Below are 16,134 nucleotides of genomic sequence, written 5' to 3' on the forward strand. Positions count from 1 at the left end.
AGTTGTTGGAATTAGGGTTTTGTGTTGAAATTTTGAATGTTGAAGGTTCTGAAGTAGTTTATAATGTCTTGATAAAGTGTTATTTGAGAGGAATTAGCTCAATTGATGAATAAATTGAGCAAGATTAAAAAGTTTGGAGTAATAGTGTAATTTCAAAAATTAAAGGGCACAAATTGTGAAGTAGAATAGAATTGAAATAGATACTAATAAAGGAATGGTTTTATAATTATAGATCAAGAAAACGAAGTGAACCATGAAAATGATAAATTACAAGAATAGTCCCTGAATTTCTATGACTTTTTCAAATTAGCCCAGGTAAGCTCATATGGCTAAATTCAATGTTTTGGTAGGTAAATTTCATACATGTCATAGTATATTATGGTATACGAATGTCATTAAACCATGATAATTGTGAAATAATATTTGAGTAAAAGTGCAAATTAAGTGGGACAATGGAATTGGGTACTTTCATTCTGTGTTCAAGATGAATTGACAGAAAAGACCAAGGCTGGACCATGGCAACATGTGACAAGTGCTTCCATATAAGACCATAGCTGTAATAGCCCTAATTTGACCCTAGTCGGGTAGTGGTTTCGGGACCACAAAACCGAGTCGTGAAAATAATTAAATGTTAAATTTCATGTCTATTATATGAGATAATGCATGTGTAAAAGTTTCATGCTTTGATTTGATCATTTGTATGTGAATTTATTAAATAGGACTTATGTGAGACACTTTTGAAATGTGATAGGTTAATTTTATAATGGTCTATTAATGCATGTATTGAAAAGAATGGTTTTGCATGTCAAATTACCCATTTTAGATAGTGGCCGGCCATGTTACTAGTTAATATATAATATATGAATTTTCTATTAGCATTATTCTAATTAAATGGCTTTATATTATAGAATAATAATAATATAAAAAGGGGGGAAAATGGGTGAAGAAAACCAAGTGTTCATCTTTGTTTCTTTTAAGCCGAATGTGAAGGAAGAATAGGGGAGAAACACCACTCGGTCATCCTAGGCTTAAGCTAAGGTATAAAGTTTATGTTAATTCTTGAAATTTTAATTAATTTTTGAGTTAGTTACCAACCTCTTTATTTGACCCATGTTAAATTTTTTATTTTGGGAATGAATAGAGCTTTCGGCCATACTAGTCAATAAAGAATATGGTTGTTGTTTCATGTTAATTTGGACGAATCATGGTGGATGGGCGTTTGAGCCAAACAAATGATCATATGTATGCATTAGATGCTAAGTGGGAAGAATCGGCTATCATGTTGGATGCTGCCGAATATGAACTTGGTTATATTTGAGTAATGTATGTGTTTTGAGTTGACGGAATGAAAAGAATGCTTAAAATGTGTTATAAACAAATTATATGTTAAACTAAGGTTTGCTAAATTACCATTTTTCCTTGCCGAATATGTGCTTAATTAAAGAACAGTTTGTGTTGAATGTTTAAATAATTTAGATAATTATTAATCTAAGTCTAAGCTAGGTAAATTAAATGATTGTGGCTTAATTGTTTTATGGCAAGTGGCTATTATGGTGAAATGCAAATTCAGTCATGGAATTTAATGTATTTCTTATTGAATTTTGATAAATTTTGTTATAAGAAATATTAAGGATGAAATTGAGTTGGCTTGTAATAGCCCAAAATTGGGTCTAGTTGGAACAGAGGTTTCGGGACCACAAAATCTGAGATATAAATAATTATTTTATGATTATTTTGATGTCTATGATATGATTGCATGATTGTGTGAAAATTTCGTGAAGAAATTCTATGCATAAAGTGCTTAATTCGAAGTTAGGGACTAAATTGAATAAGTTGCAAAACTTTCATTCTAGAAGTTTCTAGTATGAAATTGATTTGAAATATTAATTAGGAGGTCTTAAATAGCAATTTTACCAATTTCTAAATTATGGACAAAAATTGGACATGGACGGGATTTTTGGAAAGTTTAGTAGTAAGGGTATTTTGGTCATTTAGGGGTAACATGAATTAAAATACAAAATTAAAAGCCAATTTTGCTCATCTTCTTCACCATGGACGTGTATACCAAGGGAGACTCCATGGCTAGGGTTTTCAAGCTTCCCAAGCTCAATTGTAAGTCCATTCTAACCCCGATTTTCAAGTTCTTTACGTTTTTGGAGTCCGGGTAACTTGATTTAGCTTATGCTAGCAATAATTCAACCTAGGGTTCATATTTGGAAAAATACCCATAGGTAAAATTTGTGTATTCTGGTGTTTTATGATACAATATGAGGTTTTAAGTTATGTTAGACAACTGCGCTACTCGGTTTTAAGGGAAAAACGAGCAAAAGGGCTTAATCGGTAAAAATACCTAATAGTCATAAGTATATGTTAGAGTGAGAATTTGATGTTGCCATAGAAGGGAAAAGTGATCATCATGTCATAAAACATAAGAATAAGGGATGAAGTTTATTTCCCGAGCCTAGGGGCAAAAGTGTAAAATGCAAAAGTTTAGGGGCAAAATTGTAATTTTTCCAAAGTTTGAGTTAAGGACTGTTTTGAATAGTACATTAATTAAATAAGTAAAATATGATGTTTTAGATCCCGGAAAATGAGATTTGAACCTAGAATGAGAGAAAAATTGAAAATTGAGAAAGTTGGTAAAATGGCCGTTTTAATATCAAGGTAAGTTCATATGTATAATAAGCATTAATTTATGCATGTTTCAATGTAAAATTGATATATTTACTATGATCTCCGAGGTGTTGAAAGTATGTAAGTTGGTATGATAATAATACAACAATAATGCTGTAATTTATATTTGAAAGTTAAATTTAGTGAATTAATTGAATTATGTTAAATTAAATGATTATGGTGCCAAGTTTATGAATTGATTTAAAATATGTCTATGGTACATGAAGTGCATTGAATTATCATACATAAATGTGATTTCTATGATTATGGATATTATGGGAAATTGTAAGTTCATATGATTTTAATAAGACAATGTGTAATTTAATGTTATTGCGTTGATATTAAATGAGATGTAAGTTTATATGTATGTAATACATCACTATTACTTGTATTATGATATTTTATAAAAATATTGGAAATATGTTTGTGGATAATTACTTGATTGGTGAAATTGTTGAAAAGAGAGAAATCCGGTTGAACCTTGGAAAGATTGGATGATCTGAGATGGTATGTAGCTAGGTCACATGTATAGTCTTTGAGTGCACATCATGTGTACAAGAGAGCTACAAGACATTATGATGTAGCTAGGTCGCATGGGTGATACTATGTGTACACCATGTAGACAAGAGAGCTATGGGATATATGTAGCTAGGTCGCATGCGTGGTTCCAAGTGAAGGACACCATGTAGACAAGAGAGCTACGAGATAAATTGGCTAGGTCACATGGGTGGTACTAAGTGTTCACCATGTGTACAAGAGAGCCGAACTATATGATGGGTGGAGCTATGTGCTGAAACCACCAAGTATCGAGGATTGATCCGAAGTGTTCATGTAACACCCCGTACCCGAGACCATTTCCGGAGTCGAACACGAGGTGTTAACGGACTTAATTCATTAATTAAACAGCTCATACAATTCATTTTAAAATTTACAGACAAGCTGGCTAACTGCATCACAGTCGCTTTAAAAATCATATCTCGAGTTACGAAACTCGAAATCCAATTCCGTAAATTTTTCCTGAAACGAGACTCATATATATATCTACTAATTTTTTTCTAGAATTTTTGGTTGGGCCAATTAGTACAGTTTATTAGTTAAAGTCTCCCCTATTTCAGGGTTCAACTACTCTGACCTCTGTGTATTACGAATCAGATATCTCCCTGTACAGAGCTTCAATGACTATGCCGTTTGTCTCTAATAAAACTAGACTCAATAAGGAATCTGTACATATAAAGCGTGACTTCTAATTATCTTTGTAAAATTTATGGTGAATTTCCAAAGTCATAACAGGGGATCCAGAAATCGCTCTGGCCCTGTTTCACAAAAATTTAAACATCTCATAAAATATAGCTCATATACCTGTTTCGCTTATTCCATATGAAAATAGACTCATCAAGATTCGATTCCATAACTTATTCATTATTTAATTCCATTTCTACTATTTTTAGTGATTTTTCAAACTCACGTCACTGCTGCTGTCTGAATCTATTTTATGGTAAATTTTACCTATTTCATGGTTTCCATGGATTAGCTAGCAATTTGACATACATAATACCAAATATGATCATGATTAGCCATTCCAATGGCTAATCATTACCAAGCATTTCTATTTCCATACCACTCAATAACCATATCATAAGACCATATATACAAAATGATTATAATGCTATACATGCCATACTCAAAATATACAAGCCATTATGCCAAGATGGTATACGGATAGTGTGGCGTGCCTCCGACCGCTTCCGATTTCGAGCTGGCTTGTCAACACTACAAGGAATGAAAAGGAGGAGTAAGCATAAATGCTTAGTAAGCTCACATGCAAATAGCAAGTAACATAACCATATAAGCAAACATAAAACATCATTTGCATAATCATCACCAAGACATTCATATCACTTTTCATTTATCATCTTACCATATTGTCGTTATATCGAGTTTTCCACCGAGGGTTAAGTACATACCTGTTCAAATTATCCATTTCACAACACTTACCAATCGTCCCTTTCATCTTGAGTATTCCTCCATTTGAGTAGAACTTTACCCGTTGAACACATCGAAATATAATTCGGATACATGGAAAGTTTGCACATAAGTGCCACATATGTAGCCAAGCTACCATGTAACCCGCCCATAAGTGAACTCGGACTCAACTCAACGAGCTCGGCGTTCGCATCCATAAGTGAACTCGGACTCAACTCAACGAGTTCGGATGCCTAGTTACATCTCACGAACTCGGACTCAACTCAACGAGTTCGGACGCTCGCATCCATAAGTGAACTCGGACTCAACTCAACGAGTTCGGATGCCCAAATATCCCAGTGACATGTCACTTGTATCCTAATCCATTCCTAAGGTTCAACGGGACCTTTTTCCCAATCATGTGTCTCAACCATCTCCTACGGAATGCCGAAATCGATACTCGGTAGTATTTCATATTTTCCAAGTATATCACATAATTTGACATATTATCAAACAATTATCACAAGTATAATATTTCATAATAATTATCATATCATTTAAAAACATTAAAACATTTAAAATAATAACTATGTTACCAACATTTACATATGAACTTACCTCGTATGCGAAAATGGCTATTTTACCATTTCGTCCACCACTTGGTATTTTCCCCATTTTAGCCCAATTTCAGTTTTCCTTGCTCTATCATTTAAAATATAGTCTAATTAGGACTCACATTATTCAAATTGACCCAAAATCATATTTTGGAAAAATTACAATTTTGCCCCTAAACTTTTGCATATTTACACTTTTGCCCCAAAGCTCGTAAATTAAAATTCAGCCTATTTTCTTATGTTTTATGACATGCTGATCATTTTTCCTTCTATGGCAACATCAAATTCTCACTCTAACATGTACTTATGACTATTAGGTATTTTTACCGATTAAGCCCTTTTGCTCGTTTTCACTTAAAACCGAGTAGCACAAGTTGTCTAACATAATTTAAAACCTCATATTCTATCATAAAACACCAAAATACACAAATTTCACCTATGGGTATTTTTCCAAATATAAACCCTAGGTTAAATTATTGCTAGCATAAGCTAAATCGAGCTCTTGGGACTCCAAAAGCGTAAAAATCATTAAAAGCGAGGCTAGAACGGACTTACAATCGAGCTTGGAAGCTTGAAAACCCTAGCCATGGTTTCTCCTTGCTATATTCGGCCATGGGGTTGAAGATGAGCAAAATTGGCTTTTAATTTTGTATTTTAATTCATTTTACCCTAAATGACCAAAATGCCCTTACTACTAAACTTTCCAAAAATTCCATCCATGTCCAATTTTTGTCCATAGACTTAGAAATTGGTAAAATTACTCTTTAAGGACCTCTAATTAATAATCTAATTCAATTTTATGCAAAATACTTCTAGAACACAAGTTTTGCAATTTATTCAATTTAGTCCCAAATTTCAAATTAAGCACTTTATGCATAAAATTTCTTCACGAAATTTTCACACAATCATGCAATCATATCATAGACCTTAAAATAATCATAAAATAATTATTTCTATCTCGGATTTTGTGGTCACGAAACCACTATTCCGACTAGGCCCAAAATCGAGGATATTACAACTCTCCCCCTTGAGGATTTTCGTCCCTAAAATCTTACGAAAAAGTGGTCTTCACTTTTAATCTCATATTTGGTGCGAAGAACTTGCACTTAGACTGTACCTCCAATACATCTCTTCAATTTCTCATATGATCTAAAAGCTTACAGTCTCAACTCTCAACTGTTCTTAAATTTTCAACCCTTCTTAATTTCCCATGATATCATGACATAAAACTCGGATCTCAACTTGATTTAATGGAGACCGAATTCCAAGAAATCCAACAATCAAAGAGACACGAAATTCTGAATCGATGAGTAGGAATTCATTCAATACAAATGTGATTTATAGATCTCGCCAAACATTTAACAATAGGATACATCACATTTTCCTCTTTCCGCCATAAAATAATTACGATATGGCCTCAAGAATAATCCTTCTCATTTCCATCCCAATATCAACATTGACAAGGATAATTTTGATAGATCCCAATACTAAACTTTAACCCTTTAACAACTCCGATTTTATGTAACATCGGATGCTCTAAACTATCACATTACCTCACCGTCTTGAAACACATCACAATTCATACAACAATACATTCTTGAAAGTCGAAGTCATTGCTCAATGTAGACTAGTCTAGTTCAGACGCTTGGTTACCAATATTCTCATCTATCCGAACTCTGTCAACATGTAATAAACTTTTCAGCTTTCACAAGATAGAAACCTTATCATTCAGTAGTGACTTAAACTAATATTCAACTCTTTCTATTAAATATACACTTCTCGTTCAAACTATTTACTCTTTTATCCGTACAAAATGAAATTCTATTATCAAACTTGGGAAAATAATCCGACATAATTGTCACATGAAATCTTTCAAATAAATAATTTACCATACCGACTAAAACTCGCGCTTTTATCACCTATGCCTTTCTTGATGTCAAATCCTTACATAGAAATTAGAAAAATCCCAATACTAAAATCACCACATTACCAAGATCAAATTAGAAGTATAGTCATATTTGACATGATTATCACGAAGTGAAGAACGACTTGAACATGAGTCATAATTGACAAATTATGGAACAAAGATAACAATAAAACCGAATAAAGAAATCCAAGATAGAGAAACCCGAATAAAGAAATCCGAATAAAGAGATCCAGGATAAAGAAACCCAAGATACGATACTATCTTGGGAGAATCGAAAACCAAATTCATAGAGAAAATACGAGAATACTACGAAAATTCTTCAAAGAAAGAAAGTCCAAAAGAAAACATCATTTAATCCCACTGAAATCAAATATAACAAGATCAATATATCTTCCCATACATATATATCAGATGAAGCATCAAGTAGAAGAAACAGAATCATAATATCATATGAATTACATCATCAATTCTTATCAGACGAAATGAAATAGAATACCCGATAAAATAGAGCAATATAAATTATAAACCAGTCAGACTACCAATGCTTTCATCCAACACCAAATTAGAAGACATTCCCATATAACAAGAATTTCTTCAGAAGATCAATAGCCATAGAAATATTTCTGAGAACGGGTGAACACATAGAACATCTCAAAAGAGACTGCTAAATCTGTCCGGTCATAACTGTCACACTCAGATAATTCACATTTGAAATATCATTTCCCCAACTAGTTATGCCGTCACAAATTTTATATTAAACCATTCACTAAAAAAGGCCAATTCTGAATAAATTTCGATTTACACTTTTCTCGACCTTGCACTTGAGTAATTCGATTTACCAAGGAGAATTCCTTTTCTAACTAGGACAGTGCATAACTCCAATAATTTTTACGTCAATCCGATACTTTCTGGCTCTGGAATAGTGGTTTATTGACCACAAAATCCGAGATAGAAATAATTATTTCTATCTCGGATTTTGTGGTCACGAAACCACTATTCCGACTAGGCCCAAAATCAGGATATTACAGTTCAACGGGAGACTCTCTATGTATTGCTTTGTGAGTTTTGTGATGAATAAGTGCAGGAACTTGGTTATGTGAATGATGTGTTCATTAAGTGACCAGGATGCAGTAAGGTTATAAACAAGTAAGTTATACATGAGGATGATTTTATGGTGACCTTGTGATCATGGGCCTATACTTGTGATGTATGAAATGTGGTGAAAATGATTTGTGATATGTATGTTAAAATGAGGTTAATACAAAGAAAGTGTGAAAGAGTGAATTAGCAATAAAACTGTTTTGGACAGTAGCAGTGACGTGATTTTGAAAAATCACCAAAAATAGTATAAATTTAATCAGAGACTGAATGAGATATCAAATTAAATCTTAATGAGTCTATTTTCATATAAAAGAAATATAGAAAGCAAAGGAGTTCTATATTTTGAGATATTTATGTTTTTGTGAGACTGATTCAAAATGATTACGTGATCCCCTATTCTGACTTTGGAAAATTACAAAAATTTGGAGATAAATAATTAGAGGCTCAAAATTATTTTTTTAAAATCCATAATGAGTCTATTTTCAGGATAAATCAACAAGAACATTATCCGAGTTCTGTACTATGAGATAATTATTTTTTAGTGAAGAGAGGTCAGAACTGTCAGAAAGTGAAATAGGGGAAATTTTAATGAATAAATTGTACTAATTGGCTAAACAAAAAATTATGAAAATTTTATGGTGGAAATATATGTGAGTCTAGTTTCAGGAGAAATTTACGGATCTTAATTTGGAGCTCTGTAGCTCGAATTATAAATAATTAAGTGACTATGACTCGTGTGGACAGTTTGATGTGAACATTTATTAGTAAATTGTGAAATCGTACTTACAAGAATGCTATATACATTAAGGATGTGGAATGGAGAGGAGGAGGAGGAAAATAAATATATGTGGAATACATGGAAACTATGGTATATGAAATATTGATATAATGAAATAAATGATATGTGTTTATAAGAAAACAAAAGAGAATGTTATGTATCATGACATGTATATATATATATATATATATATGACTAGTCTCAATGTAATGCTTGTTGGGTATGGAATTGAATCGACATGTTTCAGGCAAACATGTTATTCTACGCATCTGAATCGTGGTATTTTATAAAGATATGATCTAGCTTTAAATATGAATGCTTGATGATTAAGCTGAAGATATTTGTTAAGATGATAATCTTGGTATAAATGTATAAGTGGTACTATAATAAACAAGGTAAAATGAGTATGAGAGACACATGTATGATGACATACAAATGCTATGTTTGTGGTTTAATTGAGGATGTTTAATCATTAAATGAATACCATGTTATATGCTTTTGATTTTGTATAAGTGTGTAAGAGATCAAGGTTGACCAAAGCTTGGAAAATACCTAGGTATATTCCACACAGGCAGAGACACGACCATGTGTCTCAGCCGTGTATGGAACACGACTTTGGGACACAGGCGTGTGGAGCCTTAAAGCATGAAATTTCCAAGATTTTCATAAGTTCTCAGTTTAGTCCCAAACCCTTTCTAAAGTATGTTTTGGGCTCCGTAGACTCAAATAAAGGACTATGTATAAGAGAATGAACGCTTTGAAATATGAATAAAATTTTATGGCTCGTATTTTAGTTTAATGTTTGTATGTTTGTCTGGAAACGCCTCGTACCTTAGCCCGGCCTCGGCTACGGGTAAGGGGTGTTACATGGCTACTAGTGTTTTGTGTGGAACTTTTAACTAAGTGAGGTGTTTGGCTAGGTCCTTTTGAACAAATGTTTTGGTGTTGGCTATTTAAATGACATTAATTTTTGGTATTAAGTTGAATTGGAAAGTTGATAAATGTGTAAAGATGACTTAGGGCTTATATAAGCATTCGGCATTAGCTAAGGAGTGAGAATTTAATAGTTGATGTATATGTAAATGGGTAGTGTTAATTGAATGTGATTTATTTGGTAATAATCGTAGTGGTTAAACTAGTGTATAAGAAAACAAGCTAAACTATGTGAGTTTTGCGTGTGTATGCGAAACTAGTATAAGTTGAATGATCAGTTATTAGGGTTTTATGATCATTTTGAGTTTGAGTTATAAGTGACTATCATGGCTTGATAAGTTCTTGCCATTTTCGGTTATAAATAAGTACGAAATTTGAATCATGGCATATTTATAAATTATAATACATATTGAATTTGTTATGTGATTGCCGAATGTGAATAATAAGTAAACAATATTGGTTAAAATATTAAACAAATCTATTTGCATTTATTAAGCTCAAGAGCGAGGAACAAAGTTGGATAGGGGAAAAGAGAAAGCAATAGAGTAGCCAATCTACAACCGTTCGAATATACCAAGGTAAGTCTTTGAGTAATGAAACTTAGCTTATGATTTGATAAAATCATGGTATATAAGCATAATAAATAATTTGTGACCTATTGGTTCTACTTGAATTATGTAGTGGGATAAATAATTTGTGTATATGACTTGTAGCCGAATGGTTATAGAAATCATGTTGGATAGAAATCGTGTTCTTTGTATGTGGCTATTGAGCCGAAAGTGGAATGGTTGATAACCACGTTGTGCTTGTGTTCAAGTAATGCAAATAAAATGCTAATGTGTTATGATATATATATATATATATATGTGTGCATGATAATGGAGAATTATATCCGGGCTAAGTCCCGAAGGCATTCGTGCTGGTGTTATATCCGGGCTAAGTCCCGAAGGCATTCGTGCTGGTGTTATATTCGGGCTAAGTCTCGAAGGCATTCGTGCTGGGGTTATATCCGGGCTAAGCCCCGAAGGCATTTGTGCTGGTGTTATATCCGGGCTAAACCCCGAAGGCATTTGTGCTGGTGTTATATCTAGGCTAAGCCCCAAAGGCATTCGTGCTGGTATTATATTTGGGCTTAAAGTCCCGCATGCTTTGTGGTGGTGATTGGATTTGGGTTTTAAACCTAGCTGACTTAATGCCGATGATTGGAGTAAGATTATGATTTCGAATGTTCGTAGTAAACTACCATTGAATATGTCAAATACATTAAGTTGATCAGGTATGTATTATATACTTTTATATGTTAGATTGATCGGAATTGAATCATGATTGAGAAATGAGAAGTATATGTGAAAATCTCATATGTGTATGTGTGTATTCGGTTATGGTGAAAGGTTATATGAGATTGATTTGGTGATATACATGTTAAATAATATGAATGCAAGAATGGGTAATAAATATGCTTGGGATAGCAGCAGTAACGTGATTTCGGAAAATCACCATAAATTGTGGGAGTTGAGTTAGAAGTTGAATAAATTATTTCATGAAATCTTAATGAGTCTAGTTTCTTATAAAAGAAACCTTGTGAGCAAAATAATTGCCAATAATGAGATATTTGAAGTGCCGTGGAATAGAGTCAAAATGACTTCGAGGTCCCCTTTTCTGTTTTCAAAAAATCATTATAAATGGTACAAAAATGGTTATAAGATAAAATTTATATCCTTAGACTCCTTAATGAGTCTAGTTTCAAATGAAATAAACGATAACATATTTCGACTTCTGTATAATGAAAAAATTGATTTGTAGTGAAGAGTGGTCAGAATAGTCAAACAGTGAAATAGGGGAAACTTCAATAAAAATCTGGTATTGATTGGTCAAACCAAGAATTCTGAAAATTTGATGGATGGAATATATATGAGTTTAACTTCATGGAAAATTAACGGTACTTGATTTGAATTTTCTTATCTCCAGTTATAAATAATTTAGTGACTGTTGCTCAGGAAGACAGCTTGTAGTGAATTTGTGATTTTGTTGCAAACATGGTTAAAACTTGTTAATGAGATGCTTTTCGAGTTCTTCTGATCTTATTTGTGATTTCAATATTTGGTTTTAATTGAGTTCAGATTCAAGTGAGGTGAATTTGCTAAATATGCATTATGTTCATGGATTCTTGGCCAAAATGGCAATTATCTAGGAATGATTTCTTGAAAATTTGAAATAATCGATCTATAAGTAAATTAATTGTTTGCATTGCTTAAAACTTACTAAGCATTGAAGCTTACTCCGTGTTCTCTTTTCCATTTCTTATAGGTTTATACTTTAGCTTGAGTTGGAAGGCCGGAGATATCATCACACTATCGAGTCATTATGTGAGTTGAGAAGATAGTATATCATCATGGTTTAAGGCATGTATAGGATAGACTATAGGTAGAATGATATTTCGAATTTGTATACATTATAGCCATGCGAAGATGGCTTGCTCATTTTGTTTAGAGAAGCCTTATAATTGAACTAATGTGGTGAAATGTTTTAGTTATAACTTGACAGTAGTTAATTTGTTATTAGATATTCGGTTATGTTTTGATAGTGAGTATCTTTGACCTTATAGAAGTTTTGTTCGGTCTAGTAATACCTCATAACCTTATTAAAAAGCGGATACGGGTTAGAGTGTTACATTTAGTGGTATCGAGCTATGGTTTAATCGGTTCTCGGACTAACATAGCAAGTGTAAGAGTCTAACTATACATGCCGTAAGTAAAGTGTGATAGTGTGAGGTCTCCCGGCTCTTATAAATTATTTTGCTTAGGTAATGATGTGTTCCAACCGAGTTATTATTAATTGATCTGAAATTGATATTGAACTGATTGTAATATATATGTGATATGATGGAATTGAAAAGGTATGAAAAGAATTTTATGATATGTGTGCATCAGTGTAAAGATATGTATGAGATTGTATAAAGTAAATGGTAATGAAAGATCAAATTGGGTAGAACGCAGGGAATGAGTACGATCATTCAATAATGAATTGACGGAAAAGACCATGGTTGGACCATGGCAATACATGAGACAGATAAGCTAGTGTAAGACCTATCGGAAATAGGCATCAACATGGGCAGAGCAAAGTTAGTATAAGACCATAGTTGGACTATGGAATCAAGTAAGCGACGTACTCAAAACCGTAAGACGTTTTTCAATGGGATAAATATTGACAAATGATCAAGACTAAATGTGGAAATTTGATAAGAAATTACTTGGTAATTTGAGTAATAGAAATGAAAGTTTGAATCGTGATAATTTCACTTATGTATTATTAATACTCACATGAAATAAAGTTGCATGTGAAACTGAGATATGTGAAAATGTGTTTGTAACAAAATGAAAAAAAAATTGAAATGTTTGAATGAAGTGTTTGAATCAAAGTGTGTAATATTATGATGATGAGTGATGAATTTACCTGTGTATTCGAATATGAAACTCCCTTTCGAGGCTTAATGACCTCACCCCCTTACCAGTGATATGATTATAAGGTTTCAATGGAACGAAATAGAACGAGTTTGCAAAGAAAGATTAAAGAGTTAAATAGTGAGATAACAATTAAGTAAGTTAAGTTCAGAATGATTTGGCAATGAATTAAGGCTGGAAGGACTTGTACAATGTCCCGAAGGTTCTTCAGATTGAATATTGTCATTAGTAAAAGAAAGTTGGTTTGGTAATTTAATTCAATCAGATATGATGTATAAGTATGTATCTGTTGGGAATTCTTCCTGAGTGGTTTTCATTAGTGAATGAAATAGAATGGAATTCGAAATGACGAATGAATAGTAAGAGTGTCTGAATTGGATAATTACAGTCAAGTGAATTTCGATGATTTCTTTTGAATATTCTGTATATTTCTTCTTCTCAAGGACACATGTGTGATTGTTCCTTTTTCTGATGAAAATGCTATAAAGTGAGAATATTATCTGACTCCGATGTTTAATAAAAGTATTGCTATTTTGATTGGTTTATAATCGGTATCATCGTATTCCTCTGTTTGAGAATTCATTGTAGTATGATTGGAATGAATTCGGGGATAAATTCATATGATGTTATTCTTCTGTTTCTATTGATTTGCATTCCATCTTATAAAAATGTTGAAGAATGTGTTATTTCTGTTATAGAGGAGATCTAATAGAATGTATATTTGAAGAGTTACGACATGCACAAAGAAAAGTGCTCTTGAAAAGTTATTATTTGTTAGACAAGACTGATTCAGTTGTGTGGTTTAACTCGGATTATACGTATGATTGAATTTGTTAAAGATTCAGAGACAAATGTTAAAGTTATTATAAAAAGAACTATTCGGCTGATGATTAGAGATGATTGTGGTTGTGTCAGTGTTGCATATTTGACAGTTTCGAGTATTCGAGGGAAAAATTTGAATGTTTCTTGAACCATGGAATAAAAGCAATAAGTGATGTTATAGAAGTGGTTATGAGACAGAATTGATATCCAAACTGAATAAAAAAATTTTATTTGTCTCCTGAAAAAGAAATATCATTGGGTCATGATCGATCTTTTAACAAGGAAGAATCTGTGTCTTCAGTTTAGTATGTACAAAATTCCGATCGACAAAGTTGTTGAGATATTTATAATATAGTCTGCCAATGTGATCTGTCAGTTTGAATTAAAGTTTAGAGATTGTTGGTAAAAAGAGGTACATGTGATGAATGGAAATTTGTGATTTCGAAATTTTTGAAAACGTTTTCAGAATGGAAACTATTTTTTTTTTTGTTGATAAGATTTTCGGGGACGAAAATCCCTAAGGGGGGAGAGTTGTAATAGCCCTAATTTGACCCTAGTCAAGAAGTGGTTTCGGGACCACAAAACCGAGTCGTGAAAATAATTAAATGTTAAATTTCATGTCTATTATATGAGATAATGCATGTGTAAAAGTTTCATGCTTTGATTTGATCATTTGTATCTGAATTTATTAAATAGGACTTATGTGAGACACTTTTGAAATGTGATAGGTTAATTTTATAATGGTCTATTAATGCATGTATTGAAAAGAATGGTTTTGCATGTCAAATTACCCATTTTAGATAGTGGCAGGCCATGTTACTAGTTAATATATAATATATGAATTTTCTATTAGCATTATTCTAATTAAATGGCTTTATATTATAGAATAATAATAATATAAAAAAGGGGGAAAATGGGTGAAGAAAACAAAGTGTTCATCTTTGTTTCTTCTAAGCCAAATGTGAAGGAAGAATAGGGGAGAAACACCACTCGGTCATCCTAGGCTTAAACTAATTTATAAAGTTTATGTTAATTCTTGAAATTTTAGTTAATTTTGAGTTAGTTACCAACCTCTTTATTTGACCCATGTTAAATTTTTTATTTTGGGAATGAATAGAGCTTTTACCATAGTAGTCAATAAAGAATATGGTTGTTGTTTCATGTTAATTTGGACGAATCATGGTGGATGGGCGTTTGAGCCAAACAAATGATCATATGTATGCATTAGATGCTAAGTGGGAAGAATCGGCTATCATGTTGGATGCTCTTGCCGAATATGAACTTGGTTATATTTGAGTAATGTATGTGTTTTGAGTTGACGGAATGAAAAGAATGCTTAAAATGTGTTATAAACAAATTATATGTTAAACTAAGGTTTGCTAAATTACCATTTTCCTTGCGAATATGTGCTTAATTAAAGAACAGTTTGTGTTGAATGTTTAAATAATTTAGATAATTATTAATCTAAGTCTAAGCTAGGTAAATTAAATGATTGTGGCTTAATTGTTTTATGGCAAGTGGCTATTATGGTGAAATGCAAATTCGGTCATGGAATTTAATGTATTTCTTATTGAATTTTGATAAATTTTGTTATAAGAAATATTAAGGATGAAATTGAGTTGGCTACTAGTGTTTTGTGTGGAACTTTTAACTAAGTGAGGTGTTCGGCTAGGTCCTTTTGAACAAATGTTTTGGTGTTGGCTATTTAAATGACATTAATTTTTGGTATTAAGTTGAATTGGAAAGTTGATAAATGTGTAAAGATGACTTAGGGCTTATATAAGCATTCGGCATTAGCTAAGGAGTGAGAATTTGATAGTTGATGTATATGTAAATGGGTAGTGTTAATTGAATGTTATTTAT

Source organism: Gossypium arboreum, chromosome 3 (assembly GCF_025698485.1).
Source record: "Gossypium arboreum isolate Shixiya-1 chromosome 3, ASM2569848v2, whole genome shotgun sequence".
NCBI classification, from domain to species: Eukaryota; Viridiplantae; Streptophyta; class Magnoliopsida; order Malvales; family Malvaceae; genus Gossypium; species Gossypium arboreum.